The 21,136-nt window shown below is 46.8% G+C and overlaps 1 protein-coding gene across 4 annotated transcripts in view; it reads left to right on the forward strand.

The window, feature by feature from the left end:
* LOC144805937 (NACHT, LRR and PYD domains-containing protein 3-like) overlaps nt 1-21,136 on the forward strand; it is a 509,894-nt gene that overhangs the window by 157,239 nt on the left and 331,519 nt on the right. Inside the window, exon 1 of one of the 4 annotated variants that reach the window (XM_078672405.1) lies at nt 16,950-17,150. The exons of 1 other annotated variant lie outside the window; for it this stretch is intronic. The gene's annotated coding sequence lies outside the window, so the exon portion shown is untranslated. Of the gene's footprint in view, nt 1-16,949; nt 17,151-21,136 lie in introns of those variants that run through there. 2 more of the 4 variants (XM_078672421.1, XM_078672413.1) reach the window with 2 other exon arrangements.

Here is a 21,136-nt window from a genome sequence, read left to right on the forward strand (position 1 = left end):
CACCCTGTGCATAAGGAGGTGGCGATTTCATCAAATACGCTAACAGGGGATCCTCCTTTGAATCCTCTTCTTTCTTATCAAGACTAGCTGGTAAGACCGGATAACATTTGTCTATCCTCATGTGATGTAGTCTAGTGGAAACTTCTATTTCTTTCTCTTCTTTATCTCGCTGACATTGTTGTACAACTTGCATGATCGGAACGAAACCTTCTCTTCGATCCTTTTTAAGCTGTTTGATTTCTTTCTGCTTGGCCTCTTTACGCCATAACCGAAAAGAATCAAACATAGCTGGCCTAGCTTTCTTTTTAAATAATTTAGCTTCAAGATTATCTAAAATCGCAAGTTCAAAACTTCCATGCGGTGGCCAACTAAGGACACCATCTTTTCTCGTGTAACGGACCCAATATTTATTATAAATAATAGGACCCACACCATGTCGACTATAGAGCTCATATATCGGAGTTCCAACTGGAGGTATCGGACACGAGTCCTCCAACCGGGAATCCTTGTTGCAACATTTAAGAAAACCAAGAAATCCACTATGGCTAGGCATCGTGCACACTAACCTAGTATCAAACTTCAAGGGTTACCGAAACACTAATTCTTCGTGAAAAACAAAACCCTCAGTTTTTGGCAATTGCAATTGTCAAATAACAACTAAGGACCAACAACTAAGAACCACAAATGCAATGGAACCATGCATACAACAAAGCTTCAGAAAGCTCAACAACAACTAAGGACTGGGAGCGACCCACAAATACTTAACTGAGAACTTCAATGGCGTCACCCGGAAGGCCCGTCTATCGTCTCGCTTGTACGGAAGGTCTACGCTGGGCGTCGAAAACAGGTCGACAGTCAGGGCATCGGTCCTTCGCAGCCGTCAGGAGGCGGGAATCTTCGCGGGAAAAAATCTTCGGACCACTTATTTCGACAACAGGATCGATGAAGCGGGGTGCACCTTTTCCTCGGAGATTTCACACGAAGTTCCTCACAATCGTCAGGCTTTGGACCGGTACCGCCGATGTCGCCCCGAGTTGGGCGCCAACTGAAGGACTGAGCTATTTAAGACCCAGCGGTGCCAGGGAACAACACCTATAACCTTCGTGGGATACCTGTTTCGGCGCACAAGTGACAGAGACACGGGAGGCTTCCTTCGGCGTCAAAGATCAGAGTTTATTACTGCAGGGAGGCAAAAGTCACTAGAAGTACAACAGCGTGTAGGTTCTACGAGTCTGCTTTCACTTGCATATGTGAGTCGCTCTCTTTTATACAGGATTTTGCCATTGCACAACATGTGAACAAAAGGTTACAACCCAGTTCCCACAATAAACCTCAAAAAGGGTCGCTGTCATGCTTTCAGAACTCCGGAACATAATCACAGTATCATTACCCGTCCCCAACTGTAAAAGCACATCTTCCCATCGTTAGGCACATTCCACTTGAGTTGTAAATGAGCAAGAGTAAAGGGACAAGAACAGCTGCTAGGAAGTCAGGCACACCTAAGAGAAAGAGTGTGGGGGTAATATTGAAAACATGATCATAGGATCAAAGAGCTTGATCCCAGCGCATGCACGGCTGAAACAATAGGCCGGTACGGCATGATTACCCTCAAGCTGAGCCATTTGCCTCTGCAGTGTCATTCCTCCGGTCATAAAGGAGCATGAAAGGAATATGCGTCTTCCGTATGTCTTGGGAACTAAAAGTTCATGGTGAGGACACTTGCCTGTTCACTGACTACGTGAGGGCAAGGAACAAAATGGATGCCGTATCTAAAATGGAACCCACGGGTTCAGATGTAGAAACACGTGAATACGGCGAACCAAGCCAGGTAGTGTAGTGAAAACGCGTACACTTACCGAGCTCGCCATTTACGGTTCATAGATACCACATTCGTCCATATTCGGCAATGCCCAAAACACCGTAACGATTTTCACGGAACCTCAGTGGGCTGGGGTCTGCGAGGGCCAGGGGTCCTGGCGCTGGGCGCGGTCCAGGCGCGGACGGGCGTAGACGGGCTTACCTTTGGCGCACCTTCGGCGCTCAATCGGTGCTCCCGCTGCGCGCGTCCGCTGCGCGATCGCTCTGGGGGCGTCATAAGAGGGGATCCGGTAGGGAGGGTCTGCGGGGAGGCGGGGAGCACGGAAACCAATCGGCGGCCGGGGGGGCGGGGTCTCGTGGGACCCGGCGGGAAGCCTGGGGGCTCGGCGGCGGCCCTGTGGCGGCTGGGGCGTCGCTGGGTGGTCCTGTGGCGGCTGGGGCGTCGCTGATTGCGAGGCTCAGGCAGGTAAGGAGGAGCAGGCGAGAGGTGTGGGGGTGACCAGGCCGAGGGCACAGTGGTCACTCCAGGGCAGCGGTGTGGGACCCCTTAAGAGGGGATCCGGTAGGGAGGGTCTGCGGGGAGGCGGGGAGCGCGGAAACCAATCGGCGGCCGGGGGGGCGGGGTCTCGTGGGACCCAGCGGGAAGCCTGGGGGCTCGGCGGCGGCCCTGTGGCGGCTGGGGCGTCGCTGGGTGGTCCTGTGGCGGCTGGGGCGTCGCTGGTTGCGAGGCTCAGGCAGGTAAGGAGGAGCAGGCGGGAGGTGTGGGGGTGACCAGGCCGAGGGCACGCCTGAAAGGCCACATTGTTTAATAACTACCTAATCAGATTTAATGTCCACATCTAAAGTTCCCTGTGGAACAGAGCCCGCTTTAGAACGGTCTGCACAAAACACTGCCAAATAAAAGGTGTTTGTCACACTATGTATGGGAGGTCCTCTAACCTCCCAGCTCCCTCCACCAACAATTCCAGTAAGCGGACCGCCAATGCACTTACCACCAGAAGCCTTTTCTCCCAATTGTCGTCTGGATCTAGCCATCGGGCTGCATGCTGAAGGTGCACGGCATTGAAGTATAAATCTAGACGTGCGGAGTAGCAGCGTTTTCCCTGAGCTCCGTTCGCAAAGGCCGAAAATCAGCACCCAACAGCCATCCCTGGACCTCAAACACGGCTGAAATCATCACGTGCTCTGGGGGGGGGCACATAAAGAATAAATAGTGAGATCTGTGAACAGCATGGGAGCAGGGGCCGTGATGGTGTCTCCTGGTTTCGGCAGCCCAATGGAAGTGCGGAGGAGAAGGGTGTGGCCTGCCCTCGGACCTCTATCCGCGTTGGAGTGAGTGGCGGTTGCAGGCAAGGTGAAGTGCCCCTCGGAGGGACGGAACGCTCTTTGGTGTCCGGGCCGTGCCGGGATCCGCACAGGAGTGGCAATTCGACAGGCGACCCAGCGGACAGGCAGTGACATGGTTTTCATTAACTATATGCAATAAAATTACTTACGAAGTTGGAGGTTTTAAAACTTAAAACTCAAGCGGAAGAGAAAAAGCTGCTCATTGAAAGTAAAAAGCGAGCAGTGGAGAGCATGAACGTTCTTGCCATTGTGTATTTAGAAACCACTCTTTTAGAAGTAGCTGGGTTTTTGTGCTCTAACATTTTTGTGTGTCTCTGCCTGGTTGTGAATTGACTGGATCTGAAAGTGATAGGATCTAGGAAATGTCTTGACCCAGGGGAGGAGGTGAGACAGCAACAGGCTGACCTGCATCTGGAGTGTAGGGGGAGGAGTAGCCCCTGGAGGTGAAGATCCCTGGGTTGCTGCCATAAAACAAAGGCTCCATCTCCTGATGAGTGAGTAAGTATCCAGACCCCCATTATCAAAGGAAGAAGGTGTCACTGGAATGGAGACACCCAGAACTGGTGTGGACAGGGGTCAGTGCCCCCCGAACCCAAAGACTTCAAAGACATTTACGGGTATAACTATGAGAGCTGAAACTCCTGAACGTTGGAAAAATGGATTGCTCAAGACTGAAAAAGATAGAAACTAGTTCATGGTCAAGAGGAACTTCAGCCAAGGAAGAAACAGCTGAAGAGACTGAAGGAAAGTACTGACCCTTGCTGTGTGTTGTGAAGCTGGCCTGCAGTTTGCTGATTTAACCAAGGAGAGGCTAAGGGACTTTGCTGTGTGCTGTGTCCCCCTGCTTGAAAGGACTTTGCTGTGTGCTTTGTCCTGAAGTAACTTGTCCCCAAGGGCCCGAGGAGAGCTGACGCCCTGTTGTGGAAACTCAGGAACACACAAGTTATCAGGTGTGCTTTTTGCAGCCTGAGACCCTCGTAAGAATTACCCTGTGATCGTGTGCACCTGGAGTCCAAGCAAGTGTCAGCGATGCTGTGTGCTTGTGCTTCGTACAGCCTGAGCCCTTCGTGAGGATTGTCTTGTGATCATGTGCACCTGGAATCCAAGTGAGTCTCAGCGACGCTGTGTGTGTGTGCTTTGTGCAGCCTGAGACCTTTGTGAGGATTACCCTTTTATCATGCACACCCGGAGTCCAAGCGAGTCTCAGTGATGTGTGCATTTGCTCTGTGTAGCCTGAGACCTTCGATTAGGATTGCCCTGTGATCGTGCACACCCAAAGTTCAAGTGAGTCTCAGCGATGCTGTGTGCGTGTTCCATGTTGCAGCCTGAGATCTTCATTATCGCCAGCAGCACGGACCGGCATCCCCAGAGGAGCTGTGCCGCTGGCCAGAGCCCGCTGTTGCCAGAGCGGGTCATTGAACCAACTCCATCGGGGGAGGGCCCTCGTCCCACTGTCCGGAATTCACAAAGTCGCATCGGAGGCCCTATTTGCGGGAAGAGGAGAGGAGAGCGAGGTTGCACCCCTCGGGTAACATGTGTCGCCGCCTGAGGCGGGTGCCGGCTCGGAGAGAGATGATCTCCGCCCCTCCCATTCTTGCAGCACGAGCCTCTGCTTCAGCTCGTATTGCAGCCCGTACTTGCCAAGAAATGGCAGTACCGGGCCTGGAGTGTGGAGCTGCCCTTTGGTTTACACCATACCCGTGTTGGGGGCATCTGATGGCGGAAGCTGACTGCGAGTCAGTACGAGTGGCGGAGAGACAGTCTAAAGCACCGTGATCGGTGCTGGAGTGCATTACACATTGCACTATTTTTGCATAACGAACTACCGGATTGTTGCATTACGTACTGCAATAGTTTGCATAACGAACTGCCTGATTGTTGCATTACGCATTGCATTATTTTGGCATTATGATCTGCTTGATCGTTGCATAATGAACTGCATTATTTTTACATTGCAAAGTGCCTGATTCTTGCATTACGAACTGCATAGCATTGCATTAGGACTGCAGTGGATCATCTAGAATTGCTCATTAATATCGCCAGAACCTACAATGGTTGGCTGGCCTAATAACCGGCCAGGAGGAATATTACAAATACGCATATGCTAGATTTATATTGTGTGGTCTCATCGTATATCTTTTTTATATAAATATATACTTGTTTTTAGGAAACTGTGTGGAGTCCATTTGTGGTGTTATCATTGGTTTACTGAGAGCGTGGTTGCAAATACTTTACACACTTGCCTTTAGGTAAGCCTGCTGCTCATGCCAAGCTACCGAGGGTGTGAGCAGGGGTTATCTGAGAAGGTGTACTTCCTTTCCCTGACATGGAAGCAAGGGTCCCTATTTGGCCTAAGGTACCCACCTCAGCCAACCGGCGACCCCCAGTTCTAACAGTACCCAAGGAGTTTCAGGACCATATAATGTTTTACGCCCATTCCCATTTTCTAGATGGACACCAGGGCCCAGAGAAAACAACTAAAGAAATCCTTGCGCATTTTACAGGCCTGGTATTTTCGCCCCAATAAAAGAATATTGTTCAGAATGTGAGGTATGTCAAAAGAGAAACCCGTACTTACCTCCTAAGGCACCTTTTCAACCCCTACCAATAATAGGTACCCTGTTTGAGAAGATAGGGATGGACCTGATTTGTCCACTGCCAAAAACAAATAAAGGATGCCAATATGCTCTTGTCATAGTCGATTATGCCACCTGTTATCCTGAAGCCTTCCCTCTTCTCACTCCTGATAGCAAAACCATTGCAAAACACCTGTTAGAGTTGTTTTCCCATGTTGGAATTCCAAAGGAGAACCTCCCCTACCGAGGTACTCCTTTTCTAACACGACTCATGAGTCAAATATGTAAACAATTGGGCATCACATATTTAAAAACCTCTGTATATTATCACCACCCCAGACGACGGGCTGGTTGAAAGATACAACGGTGCCCTCAAATTGCTTCTTAAAAAAATGTCGTCATGCGAAGGAAGACAATGGGACCAAATGTTTCCACAAGCTTTTTTTGTGCTAAGCAGCCAATTTCAGAGTAGCTTAAGCCGTTCCTCTTTCGAATTGCTCTACAGCAGAAAACCTGGAACCCTTCTAGAAATACCTAGGGAGGCCTGGGAGAGCGACAAACAGCCTTAAGCAGACAACTTATTGGAATACACCCAGCAATTAAAATCCTATATTGGGAAACTCCGAGAATTAGCCAAAAGAACCTAGAGAAGAGTCAAAAGAATCAAAAATGACTATGTGACAGGGGAAAAAGATTACGAATATACCAGCCAGGTGACTGGGTTGGTACTCTTATCTACTTCTTCTCATAAGATAATGTCTGAATGGAGGTGCCCCTATAAAATCATAGACAAGGTTGGTAACCTTTCTAATAGGTTAAAAATGGGAAAGCATAGGGGATAGACCTTCCATATAAACCTCTTAAAAAAGTGGCTTGGTCCTTAACCCAGGGTGTACACCTAGCAAGCCTAGAGCCTAGTTTTCCGTCCACCCTAGATCAGTTAAACATCAATGAGGACCTCTCTGAAGAGCAAAAGGAAGATTTAAACAGAGAATTAAAACCGTTTGCTTCGGTCTTTTCCGACATCCTGGGAAAAAATCACCTTGCCCAACACTCTATTCAAACTCTGGAAGGAAGTGTAGTAAAACAAAGGCCCTATTGAATCCCCGCAACCAGGAGGAAAGCAATACAGGTGGAAATATAACAGATGCTACAAATTAAGGTGATAGAACCCTCCCAGAGCATCTGGTCTTCCCCCATTGTATTGATTCCCAAGCCGGATGGCAGTATAAGGTTCTGCATAGATTTCCGGGCAGTCAACAACATCTCCAAACTACATGCCTACCCCCTTCCCAGGGTCGACGAGTTAATTGAGGGAATAAGAGATGCCAGATATATCACCACGATCGACCTTACGAAAGGGTACTGACAGGGTGAATATTATGATGTTGTCTAAATAGGTAGAGGAGTATTCAAGACGAAAGGGTACTGGCAGGTCCAATTGAGAAGTGAGGATAATGAGAAAACAGCTTTCTCCACACCGTTTGGTCTATTTCAATTTACAGTGCTCCCTTTTGGACTCCATGGGGCTCACGCCACTTTTCAAAGGCTAATGAACGTCATCCTCAAAACCCACCTTGAATTATCCTCTGCCTATTTAGACAACATCATAATATTCAGCCACTCCTGGGACGATCATTTGAAACATTTACGCTCAATCCGAACTGACTTAGAAAAGGCCAACCTGCACATAAACGAAAAGAAGTCAAGAGTAGGATTTACCAAAGTCAGATATTTGGGTTACTTGCTGGGTAATGGACTAATTGAACCCCAAACTGAGAAAATCAAGGCCATCACCGAAATACCCTTTCCAAACAATAAAAGAGCACTCCGATCCTTCTTAGGGTTGGTAGGATATCGCAGATTCATACCTAAATACTCCACCATAGCGGCACCTTTGACCGATCTTTCGAAAAAAGGTACATCTATGACCAAATTCCAAAGACCTACTAATGAAGCACTGGAAGCTTTCCGTTCCCTGAAAAAAAGTATCACCTCTGCCCCGGTTCTCATTGCACCGGATTTCAATAAGAACTTTATTATACAAACGGATGCCTCCAATGTAGGTATAGGGGCTATACTCTCACAAAATGACAATGAAGGAGTAGAAAAAACGATCGTATATATCAGCAGAAAGTTATTTTCTAGTGAAACTGACTACTCTACAATAGAAAAGGAGTGCTTGGCCATTAATTGGGCATTCGAAAAACTCCGGTATTATCTTGAGGGTAACCCTTTTGTGTTATATACAGACCACGCACCTCTCACTTGGCTAAGCAAAAACAAAGGGAATAACCCCAGAGTACATATGTGGTTTCTCCCATTACAGCCTTTCCAGTTTGATGTGCTCCATAAATCAGGGAGAGACCTTATAGGGCCAGATTATTTTTACGTTTTCTCCTTTTTCCTGATCAGGAAAATCCAGGGATGGGGACGTGTTACCTACTGGGTGATGACAATGCAACAGCCAGCCTGTTCTTCCTTGCCTGGCCAGGAAGTCAGGCCTCCGGACAGAGTCACGTCGTCGCGCTAAACTCGTAACTACAAGAGGCCGGGAGACCGCGCTGGCCGATGAAGGAGAAGGGAACAGAAGACGGAGAGTCGACGGAAGTCAAACAGAAGAAGACCCCCGGGAGGAAATGCAGGAAGGAGCAACGCAGAGCGAACCCGTGCCATCCAGAGGTGAACAGGAAGCCGGAGCCGAGAAGGAGGCGCCTCACCCCCAGCTGACGAGGGATACCCACCGCGGCCCAGGAGGGGCGTGGCTTTGCCAGGTGCGTGCCCGTTTCTTTCCCAATAAGCAATAGCAGGGCCAAAGCATAAGGGGAGGTCAGGGAGAAGGGAGGAAGAAAAGAAGAGAGGGGGGAGACAAAAGGGATAGCCTTAAAGAAGGGGACTTCAAATAAATGGTCAAACAAAAGAAAGGAGGGGATATAGACTCCAAGTAGGAGGAAGACAGAAAAACAATCACTATTTCCTTTGGAAAAGAGAAGAGTATAAAGCATTGTGTAGTCACGTAGATCACTAGATTTTGTTTGTATGTACCAAACCAAGTATGGCTTAGGATCATTGTTAGACCTGGCACCTTGGCGTGAGTCTCCCTTCCACTTTTTTGCTGATGTGCCTCAGATGTTTTGCTGGCGTTCGATGCTCAGGGCACTGCGCTACGGCCAATCCGTGCCGCAGTGCAAGTGCTCCCAATGTAAAGTGTATGTGTAATTGATTTCCATGATTCGCTTATTTGGTTTACTGTCAGTGCCCAGTAAAGTGCGCAAGGAGTGCCGGGGCTTGTAGATACAGATGCTGCCAGTGGGCCTGCAGCGCTGGTTGCGCCACCCACAGACGCGGCCTCGTAAAACCTGACTCGGGTCCGCCACCGCAGACCCCGCGTACAGTCCCGTACTGTCACGCTGACTGCGCAAGTGCCCACACTTGCCAGTCCCTGAACCTTCCCTAACCTCCATATCAGTCACCCCTATGGTAGGCCTACGGGCAGGGTGCGTTGAAGCGTAAGGTAGGACAAGCCTAGAGTGTGGCATGTCCTCATAGTGAATTACCGCCCTTTTCGTTCTTCACTATGGAAGGGCTACCGGTTCTCTTAGGCCAAGATGAGCTGTCGGAACTATTACACGCTATCGTCCCGGCAGACTCAGGGAACACGGTAGCATGTCGAGTTTAGTATGCCTGAACTCAGAATAATAAAATACTTCCTTTAGTAAGGTTTATTTTAATATCCTGTGTTTGCAAATGCTACTTTTAGAAAGATAGCCTTTGCGCGCCTAACTATTTAGCCCGCCTCTGCCAGGATGTGTATCTGTTGTCTGGGTTTACTGTGTGTGATCATAAATGCTTAACTTACTATCGCCCTGAGGATTAGCCTTGTCTGCTCGCGCCACACTACCTAGAGGGTGAGCAGGGGTTATTCGAAGGAGTAGTTCCCTTGCCCTGACGTGGAGCTGAGGGTCCCTGCTTGTCGCAAGTGCATACCTGTGCCAACCAGAGACCTACGGTTCCCACAATCATAAACGTGTACCCCCTCCCGTATCACATAAACAAGCACTATCACCATAAACAAGGGCAGAGACTTACCTGCTTCTGTGTTTTTGTCGAGGGTGCTGGCGGAGAGAGCCTCCGGTGAACCTGAAGAGAAGAAGACGAACGAAAGACCTGAATAAGAATTGTTTTAATATACAAATAAAGTAGCTGTATACACCTAAATAAAGGAGCTATAACTCCCTTTAAGACCACTCTGAGCAGTCTTTAAATGCTAAATTGTAACAAGTTGTAACAGCCTTTCAACTGGAACAACAAGCAACAAGATATTTTATAACTGCAATACACGATAGACACAACAACTTGCTTAGCTGCCCTAGGGATATCGCAAGGGAAGTAGCTTCTTCCTCTTCGACACTATAAACATCGGAGGCCCCATTGGAGAACAACTAGAGGTACAGATTCTAGATGGGATCCGATCCTGTGCTTTGCAATAGAACTGAAGGAGGAACTGGAGAAGGAAGTGACTGTCAAGGAAATGTCTTCAGCCATTATGGAGATGCCTGTGAGGCAGGCTCTAGGGCAAGATGGATTCCTAGATGAATTCTGCAAACTTCCGTCACTATACCCAGTCCCTAAGCTGGGGAGGATGTTTAGAGAAACCATGACAACAGAAAGTGTACCGCCTGACTTTAACAGAGCTTATATCCTTGATTCCAAAGCCAGAGAGGGATCCATTATACTGCGGAAACTACAAACGCATACCTTTGATTAACAATGACGTCAAGATCGCGGTCGGCAGGATTGAAAAGAGTCATTCCCTTCTTAATTCATATGAATTAAGAAGGGTGTGTACTCTGTTACACTTAATGTAGGACAAAAGCTGAGATGCAGACAAAAAGATGTCCGCTCGCTCGATGCTGAGAAGGCCTTTGATCGGGTGGGATGGGGTTACTCGTTTCAAGTAACGACCGGGATGGACATATGACCAACTCTTCTCACCATGACAAAATGCCTATGCAAAAACCCCGCATCTACTGTGAACTGCAATGGCTTTCTGTCCAAGGAAGTTATAATCAACAGAGGGACCAGATAGGGATGTTACCTATGCCCCCTACTATTTCTGCTGGCAGTGGAACCCTTGGCTATACCCATTGGTGATTTAAAGGATATCCTGGGCATCAATAACCCTGGAGGTTTCCTGGAGTTGATGTCACATGCTGGCAATGTCTCTCTAACACTGACCTCTTTGCAGGTCCTTCTGTGCTGGCGATTGTGAAGATCATCTCACTTTTTTTCTAACTTCTCTTGAGACAAGATTAACTGGGCCAAAAACAATGCTTTTCCGTTGACACCCAACACGGGGGCTCACTCACTGCACAGCCTACCATTCAATGGATAGAGGATAACATGAAGTACTTAGGTATATTAGTGAGCAATAAATTACTAGCAATAGCCAGAGATTACATGGTGGACTTGACAGAACAAATGCAAAGGGAATTTGCTAAATGGAGCAAACTTTAGCTCTCCATGTGGGGGCGAATGCAGACGATTAAGATGATGGCTGCTCTCACTTCAATTACATGTTTGTATGTTACCGCTCCCTAATACCCAGATTTGGCAAATTGACCATCAGATCAAAGATTATTTATGGCAGGACAGCACGTCAAGACTGGCAGGGACTAGTGCAACGCTGGAGGTGGAGGGTGGAGGTAGGGCAGGGAATGATGGACAATGTTATGTGACATGCTTGCTATGTTTTTATGGTTTGAAAATGCAAATAAAAATAATTTAAAAAAAAGCCTTGCAGGGACTAAACTGCATGCAGCACCCACATCAGGGGTCCTCTGCCATCCGAATATCGAATCCTGCCAAGTGGCTCAGCGTCTGTGGCAACTGGTAGCTCACTACAACTGATAATTGAAATCCATACAGTCCCTGACACAACAACCATCCCTGAAAGTCACCAGCAATCAATGCTGAATCAAGATCCACATCCAAGTCTGACCCTCTGCCCTGTGAAAACAACAAATGCAGAAACCTTTGAGGACACTGGGCCTCCAGGCAAGGATCTGGCCAAACAGGACTGGGCATAAAAGCAGGCATTATCACCTTTTTAATACCCTGGACGCTTTTGTTTCTTGGCCCAAGAAGGAAAAGGAATCACAAAAGGCACTACAGTGGAAAACAGACCCAGAGAGCCTTGAGAGGGGGAGTTCTGGGGAGGCTCTTTTGGATTAATCAGAATTGTGAATTATTTATAGTGAGCTGGACAATTAATCTCCACTCAAATACATGTGAACACTGCTAAGATACTATTGCTTTTGAAACGATTTTAATATGACGTGTAAAAGTGTATTTTCCTGGGTTATGCTAACTAGGCTTCAGCTAGGCCTCAACACCATCTTGTTCAAAATGGATGTCTTATCATGTTCATGCTCTGTTTATTATTTCTTCTGCAAGTAATGTTTATTTATTCCTGAATGTACCTGTTCTTGAAGAAGACTCTTTAGCCGGGCTCATTAAGGTCACATTTCACCAATGAGCTTCCGCTTGTACACAGTATTACGTTTATTCACAATGGTCACTGTTGTTCTTGGAACTAGCTCCTTCTGACACCTCCTGGAGGCATTAGGTCAGAGGGGCTAAATCAATATTCATGTAGAGGGCTAGTGCTTAGATGGTAGGTCTGCATGACAGTTTTCATGTGCTTATTCTGGTTTGTTATAAACATTGATTTCTTTGCGCACACCACAATAATGCTGCACTTTCCATGGGGTTCTATGAGAAGATTTCCTATATGAACACTCGAATTTTGGGGTGAGCCAGCGACCTTTCCTTTGCTACTAGGGATGCTGTCTGATTTCTTACTGATTTTGTTGCACAAGTGGGAGTTCGAATTTACTCAGATTTTGTGCAATTTTCTGTACTGATGGGGCTTATGTCAATTGATTTTTATGAATCCCAGAAGTTTCAGTATTTAATTGTTCTATATTGTACCTAATAAAGTTTGTAATAAAATGGCATCATTTCATACTTCTGCCTTAGAACTTCCTTATTGAGTCAGTCCTTTCTTACCTGACTGTATTTTTGATCTAATTTTGTACCTTATCTTGGGACACATTGCCTTTAGGAATAGAGGTTAACACCACCCCCGATTCACCCAACCTTTAGGTGTGCTCTTGGAGTGTAAGATTTTAGGAGTACAGCTCACCCACAGGTCGAACAGGGAAGACAAAAACCTGGGTCCCCTTGAGAGAATTACACATTTTCAAGGTGAGTGTAAAGACCAGGCAGTCTGCCAAACCCAGTATCTGCACAAAGCCACCCAAACCACAGAAGAGGAGGAAATCCAAGGGAAAATGAAAGGCAGTGACCACAAAAATATACAACATTGGTCACAAAAAGCACACAAGAGTTTCCAGCCAATGATCCAGGAAACTGTGTGTGGTGTACTAAACCGCAGATGCCTCCTGTTGGAAATTTGCTACTGAAGCAGAAGCCTGCGTAATTGAACCTAAAAGATGCATTAAAACATAAATCCTTTCCATGGCTGCACTCCAAGTTAGGAACAGGCGGGATTATAACACAGGGCGTCCATAGCATTTACAAGACTTACCTGGCCGAGGGGTGTTCAGATAATAATAGGCTGCATTATCATACATTGTGGGGTGAGTAATCTCCTAAAGTTCCTGGTCATGGCAAAAGATCTTGGAGAATAATAATTAAACTGACTACCCCTTGGTTTCAGTATATGCTAGAGTTATGGCAGGATTACGTCTGACCACCACCTTTTAATCTCTTCAAGTTGGACAGAAAATTGAAGCGAGCCTGCTTCCTTCCTTTCGTATCAGAATAAGAAAGTAAAGAAGATATGGACTGAACTGTGTCCACAAGAAGAAGAGAGGAGCAAGTTTGAATGAGGTGTGGTGAGTAAATGATTGGATAAAGGTTTGATTCATCTCCGACGCTGTGCCCTCCTAACAATGAATCAACAATATCAATGGGACAGAATATCAAGGACAAAATATTGAAAAATAAAATATCGACAGGTAAGTAAGGCTAGATTTTCTATACTGAGCGCCACATATATGTGCCTATGCAGGACATATATCTTGATGGTACTTTGATGTGGAGTTAGGAAGAGTAAGTCTACACTTCTGTATATAAACGTAACTTTCAGTACTTTGTTTCTCCGTATTCTGTCCTCGATATTAGTATTGTAACTCACAAAAAGTATGATCTCAAAACGTTATGCCATGGTTTATGTCATACAAGAAAAACTGTAGAGGGAAAACTCCTAAGAATATCAAAGACAATCATGAAAATCAGTCAATCAGAAGGTTGTGTGTTTTGTTATGGATAAGTAGAGACCTTTTTAAGGATGAGAGCCCTCACTCACCCGAAGGTGACGTGCTTCTTCATGGGGATCCATCCTCACACCAGGGCCGCAAGGTGTAGCCAGGGTGTAGTACACTCTCTCTTTGGGGCTTCTTCCTTTGATCCTTTGTGTGCATTATTATACTCGATATTAGTATGCCACAATATTGTTGGTGTCGATATAAGAGTAGTACAGTATCTCCGACAAGAGACGATTGAAGATACGAGGTGGCATCATTTTGCTAATTCATTCTTTGGACAAATCATCTTAATGTAAACGCCCATGGTAGTCCTATCTATAACCTCATCAAGAATATGCCCTTGGAGGTTCCCGCTACCACTGACCATTAGGTGCCCACATTTCCACTGGAGCAGCGATAAGCTATCACCTCGTGTCTTGTAATCACATAAGGCCCTTCAAGGCACTAGATATAAATGTTATGCACCTCTCCTGTATGGGATTGTCTCTTTATTGTCACTTTTTCTGTCTTTTTGAATTCATGACCTTTTCCTATTTGTTCAAATCCCAAAACGTTATAGTCTAGCAAAGGCAGAGTTCTGTCGGTTGTTAATAAAGTGCTGCTAAAACTTGAAAGTGCTATGGTTCTATCTGACTCAGCACAAGGCAGTCCTGGTAAGAAGTGCCAGTGCTCGAGTGTTATGAATACAGCAGCCCCATCAGTGGTGACGCAACGATGGGTGGTTCTGCTCCATTCAAGTGCTGTTGTAAGTGCAGCTCCCATCCAGAGAGGTGCCGGAAGCTCCTCACACTTCCTGATCAGAAGGCGAAAATGAAACACAATCCCCAGTTCTTTTTTCTGTTCCCTTCACACACTGTTGAGACTCTTAGCAACCTCAAGGATCCTCCACAGATTCTCATCATTGCATTGGTCCAAAAAGGCATATAGCTGCACATAAAATGAGACATATTACCAGAGCTAAATTTTGAGTGATTTGTCCTGATAATTCCCTTCAGGTGCATCTTACTCTGCCATTGGGTGGCATGACAACTTTTTGCTAAATACAAAAAAGGAGCTCGAGAGAAGCAGGGGGTCTTTGTGTGGCTTCTTAGAGTCCACTAATTGTATTCCTTTTATGGACCAAGGACTCTTAATGTGCACAGTTGATTGAAGGGTCTGAGGACTCGTGGTGGAAGAGGACTGAGTACAGGAGGCCTTGTTTGCTGTAAGAATCGAGAAGGGGGCTTTGGGAAAACTAGTGCTTGTTTAAATGGCTCTAAAGGCTGTGGTGGGCTGAGCATCTCCTGGCCCACAAACCAAGAATATAATAGGCTTTGATGATTAGAAGAGAGTGTATGAGGGCTACAAGAGGTTGTCCTCAAAGCTAGGCTTTAGGCTCTAAGATTCAGCAAAGTGTGACTGGTGAGGAACTCATATAAGCAATAAAGGGTCTTCTGAGGGTCTCACATGCATCTGGAAGGTCAGCAGGTGGAGATTTAAGACCCATAACATAAGCCATCTGGGGGTTGGCCCCCTGGATCTCTCTGGACCAGCTCAACAAGAATAACCTTCAGACTCCTTACCCAAGCTTACAAGGCTCTTCATAATGCTGGACCATTGCCTGCGATGCTTGTTCTTTGTTAAAAAGTGGCTTGGTGGTTTTATGAGAGCCCAGGTTATAGTTGGCTATTGTAGAGACCCATTGCGTTGATTGCTATGACATATGGTCCCGCAGTCATCCAGCTTGCAGTGGACTAAAGCATAGTCTACTTTTGGTGACTTAAGTGCCATTTGGGCACCCCTGCCAACTGGTGTGCGCTGTGTGCAGCTGGCCAGTATAGAATCCAGTTGTGCTGATGACAGTGACATTTTGATACACCGTTCAAAACAATTCCCTCTGAGTCCTCCCCTCCAAAACTCCTTTTTATTCATCCAAAAGCCTCCTCCTACTGCTAAGACCTAAAAAAGGAAATCCTTCACTCTTTTATCCCTCCACTATCCTTTTCAATCGAAATTAACAGACTAACATATTCACTTCTCAAATTCCATATTAAACTATACTAATATACTACCCAAATAACTGAATAACATATCCACTACTCAAATTACTTCATATTTTTACTATACTGATTTTCAACAGTAATCCTTTATGGATTCCGGAGTGGCGTGCTACTCGCCAGAAAAGCGCTTCAACACCCATCAGGGGTAACAAGTGCTATATGAATGCAAATCTTTCTTCCCCTTTTATACATCCGCTATCCTTCTCGCTCCAAGTAACTGACTAATATCCACCACTGAAATTACTTCATGTTTCACCATATTAATTCACCACTAATCCTTTATAGGCTTCCGGAATAGCGTGCGTCAACAAACGCTATATAAATACAAACCTTTGTCCTCCTCTATCCTTCTGCTATCATTCCAAATCCAAATAACTGACTAACCTATCCACCACTTAAAATGTACTTGCATGTTTCACTATACTAATTCAACACTAATCCTCTATGGGTCCCGGTAGCGTGCTACCCGCCGAAAAAGCGAATTGTCAGGGGTAACAAGCGCTATATAAATGCAATTACAATACAATACACCTGATGCAAGCAAGAAAGTAATTGAAGAATGCCTGGTCGTCATTCTAGTTCATCATTTTTTTGCCCACTGCGCCACTCTAGACAGAGCGGAGGGACTACTGTAGCTATGAGAAGCCTGCACGATTGTCTTTGCCAATGCTTGTTGTAAAAGGCGCCTGGCTCTCGTAGCGCTTCATGCCTCCAAGGCAGATATTTGCAGCTGTCACCCTTCTAGCCAATCATAGCATGACTCTCGGCTGGAGCCTCCCGAGGTTCAGCCAATGGGAGAAGAGTAAATGCAGGCCAATCAGAGCCCGCCCTGCCCGCTGGGCGCTGCTGACAGCTGAAACTTTGCAGCTCCTCGGGCAGGCGGTGTGCGGTGTGATCTGCGGCACCTACTGCTCCCGCCCGGGGAGGGTGGCAGTGTCCCAGGCGGCAGCACCCCGAGGGAGGGAGCCACCGGCCGCTGCGACCCCGAGATCCTTCGGAGGGAGCAGGTGCCTAGGGTAAACGCTGCGCAGAGGGAGGCGCCGGGACTGGAGCCGGGAGGGGGGAGTGGGGCAGCCGTGCCCTTTACAACCGCCCGCTCGCCCGCCGTGGGAGACCTCCAGAGAGCCCCACCCAGCCTGGCACTGCCCCAGCCCTGGCCCCCTGCCAGCCTGAGGGCGCCTCTGTCCCGGGACGAGGTAGACAGAGGCGGGCAGGGCATGTCTGCACCGACCCCAGCTGCACACACCCCAGGGCGCCTTGAAGCCTGGCCCCTGAGGCGCTGACTCTGGGGCCCCAGACCCCTCTGTTCTGAGGCCTTGAGCCTCTTCTAACATCGGTTTGTCCAGCTAGGGAAGCGTGGGGGCTGTTTATGTTAATGTTACTGCTGCTTCGGGTGGCTTAAGAAAAACAACTTTAGGAGAGTCGCCTCAAGGGACACAGTACAAAAAACAACAACAACAACAATCATTGGCAAAGCCAATAGGCTTGGCTATGTAAGAGCAATCGGCTTCGGCAATGTGCTTAGCCGTGTTGTACACCAGCGTGGCTAAATGTCAGTAGCGTAAAGCGGAGGGAAGAGTCGTAGAGTGACGTAAAATGGAGTAGAGTGGAGTTGTGTAGAGTTTAGTAGAGTGGCATAGAGTGGTATGGAGTCGAGTAGAGTTTAGTGCAGTAGAGTGGTGTGGAGTGGCATAGAGTGTCGCAGAGCCGATCCTAGGACTTTTGGGGCCCTGGGCAGAAAGTAAATGTGTGAAGCCCCCTTAATTTGCATACAGCGTGAAATTACAGCACGACGACATCACAGGAAGTGCCATCAATTTGTTTTTTTTTAAGCGACTTTGCAGAAGCAACTTTCTTGGTGAGGTATCAGTAAAATAATAACCTAAATATGAGCACTATTAGAATAAGCACATATTTTACAGTTCAATTAACTGGACATATATTATGTTAGTCACAGTGGATGGAAAGGTTTAGCCTAGGTCTCTCCAAAACGTATAAGTTCAATCAGATATTAACAATGTGTTTCCAGATTAGTGCATTAGATACTTATATTTGCATGCAGTAAATATATAGGACAGGGAATGGGCCCCTCAAGTCATGCAGTGCTTGACCATGTCTATGAGGCCGACACAAGGGACATCCTATTGCTGAGCCGTTCCCACCATTGTCCAGCACAGCAAACCACAGGGGAGGGCCCTTCTTCCCCTAGCACTTGCAGCCTCGGGTAATGGCTGGGATCCCCTGATGAAAAGAAACAATCCCTAACTTCTAAAAGTGAAGAACATGCTCCACCCAACCTATCCCCTGGCATCCACCTGGGACAGAAGTCAGCTTTCCATCATTACTTTGCAGGACGCTGAGCGTGCTTGTGGTTTCACCAAGAAAATGTATATATGGAGGTTGCCAAATATCACAGAGTTCATTTTGAGGTTTTCATTCAATGACACCCTGTCCTAAATCAGATTCCTATTCTCTTTAACATATAAAGAATACTGGGAAAGTTATGTGTCTTCAAACAAGCTATCTTGGTTCTCCTAATTGGGCAAATTGTTTGATCCTGGGCAAATCATGTTCTTCCTTTACCTTTAACTCCTTATCTGCCAATTTATCATGGGCTGACTTGCCATTATCTCAAAGATTTTATGGTGAGTGCTGCTCATTCTGGGGTGATTCATTCCCACTGTTTACATTCTTCAATTTTAGCAACTCTAAAGGTGAAAAATGTTAAAGTGGCCTGTGTACAGCACTTGCTTTGGTACAAGTCCTCCATCCCAGTTACCATTTTAGTAAATGCTGCCCTCTTGCACCACTGGTAAAGGAAAGCCATTGTTAAGACAATGCCACTAGGCTATGCTGCTCCAGGCTTACCAGCTACACGGTTTGTTTTATACACCATATTGATCAGACTACTTGTCTGAATCCGTTCCTTGGCAAGCAAAAAGAGTTAGACGTTTGAAATCCTGCAGGAACTCACCACAGTATAATGTGCCAACATCTAAAAGAAAAGCAGAACAATCCAGCAAACTGCCTTCCTCTTTTGGTGGGCCTCCCCAGACTGGACCATGGTTGTGATGTCCAGGGGAGTGAAGGCCTCTCCTGACTTGCAGCGCTGGACCATGGCTGTGCGGTGTAAGTGAGTGGGCTAGCGGTGTAGCAATGGTGCCATGGGTCATGGTTGCTGCAAGGTAAATGGACCACTTTCGTCCCCCCTGATCCCTAAGATGGATTTACATTACATCCATAATTCTGGTAAATATGGCCCAAAGCACCCCGGGCTCCAGTGCCATTGAACCTTTTGCACTAATGATGCCTAAGACCCTGGGAAGGGCCACAATCCATGGGCCTCGCAGCCATAGTCCTGTAAAAGACAGACAATCTAGGTACATAGGGGACCTAACACCCTAAAGTTCCCTTTCACGGCATCTGCTGCACTTTAATCAGCCACGCCTCTACAAGGGGTCTGACATTCATGGGCCTGTGATGTGAGGCCTGGCAGCGGATGAACATTGTGGAGAGAGGAGGGGAAACTGTGCCATATCACTGGTGCATTGAGCCCTGGGGCAAACAAGGTAAATTGTTCCTCCGTCCACTGAATGGACAGTAAAATACAGCGATAATGTAAGTACATACCTCCCAAAACCCCAGAAGGCAACAGTGACACTGCACTTGCTATTCTATCTATAGCTACAACCCTCAGAGCCGTGGTCCAGTGCTGGGAGGCCTAGGACAGAAGGATCCCTTTCTTGGGTCTCAGAGCACTAGACCAAGGCTTTAAAGCCTAGGAGAGGATCGGCTTTTCCGGGTCCTCACAGCTCTAGGTCATGGCTCTGAGGTGCATGGGAGAAAGGACAAGTGACACAATATGGGATTTGATGCAAGTAAACAATGCTGGTTAGTAAAACTCAGAAGTACGTTTGGTGCACTGGCTCCTTGCCACTCATGTACCCTGGTGCCATAGCACCTGCTGCACTGATAGCTACACCCATGAGAGAGTGACCACCCCCCATGGTCTCATAGCCATGGAATAGAGCCTCAAAGCTCATGGGTGGACACTCCCTACCCTGGGCATCCAACCATGGCTGAGGGGCCCAGGTGAGAATCTGCCCTCAGCCTCAGAGTGCAGAAACATGGCTGTGAAGCCTATGAAAGACAGGCAAGTTGCAAAGCAATGGTGCTATGTCCCTGATGCAAAGGAAAAGTGTCCCCTCAACTTTGTCCACTGCCTGCACAGTAAAATCCTGCCATAATTTGGGTACCTTGGGCACCGAATACCCCAGGCTTGGTATTAGGTGTAGGTGAAGGAGTCTAACTCCCTTGAGCCTCGCAGCACTGGACCATGGCTGCGTACCCTAGAGTGTCCCCCTCCCAACCCTGCCTGCCTTGGGCCTCTCAACTCTGGCCACTCTTGCATACTACTATGCAAGTAGTAGTGACTGATGTTGATAGTATGTTTAATTATTTATTAGTGAGAGGTGTGAGGTGAGCCCTATGGGTGGCTTTCTATAATTGTTTATTCATTCAGTAATTTTGGTTGTGTCCATGTATTGTTGTTTATTTTGGATAAAAAAGAGGGATTAACTTAAAGAATTCACAAAAAGAAAATAAGTGAAATTGATCGATCTTTCTAAAAATAAAAATGATTTGGTAGTTCCGGCTGTCATTGATGAGTTTTCTTGCGCCGTGTTAATTCATACATCTGAATAATTATCAGTATTGTCAATTTAGTAGTAAGATCCAACACAGGACCTTGTCCAGTGGGTATGTTTTAGCCAGGACACTGTGTTATTTGACATCTAATCTCAGCTTTACCATTTCACCTGAATATGATGGAAATAAACACTATAACTAGAATGACATTTCCCTGAGAAGGGCACCCCCTTGGCCAGTGGACTAGCTGTAAATGTGGAACGAGGAGCCACATTTTTTAACCCCAGCCTCCCACCTGAACAAATAATGTGTTCTTTGGCATTCACTTTTCTTAATTTAGTGCTGTGCTCTTGTT

Source organism: Lissotriton helveticus, chromosome 1_2 (genome assembly GCF_964261635.1).
Source record: "Lissotriton helveticus chromosome 1_2, aLisHel1.1, whole genome shotgun sequence".
In the NCBI taxonomy this organism is placed as follows: domain Eukaryota; kingdom Metazoa; phylum Chordata; class Amphibia; order Caudata; family Salamandridae; genus Lissotriton; species Lissotriton helveticus.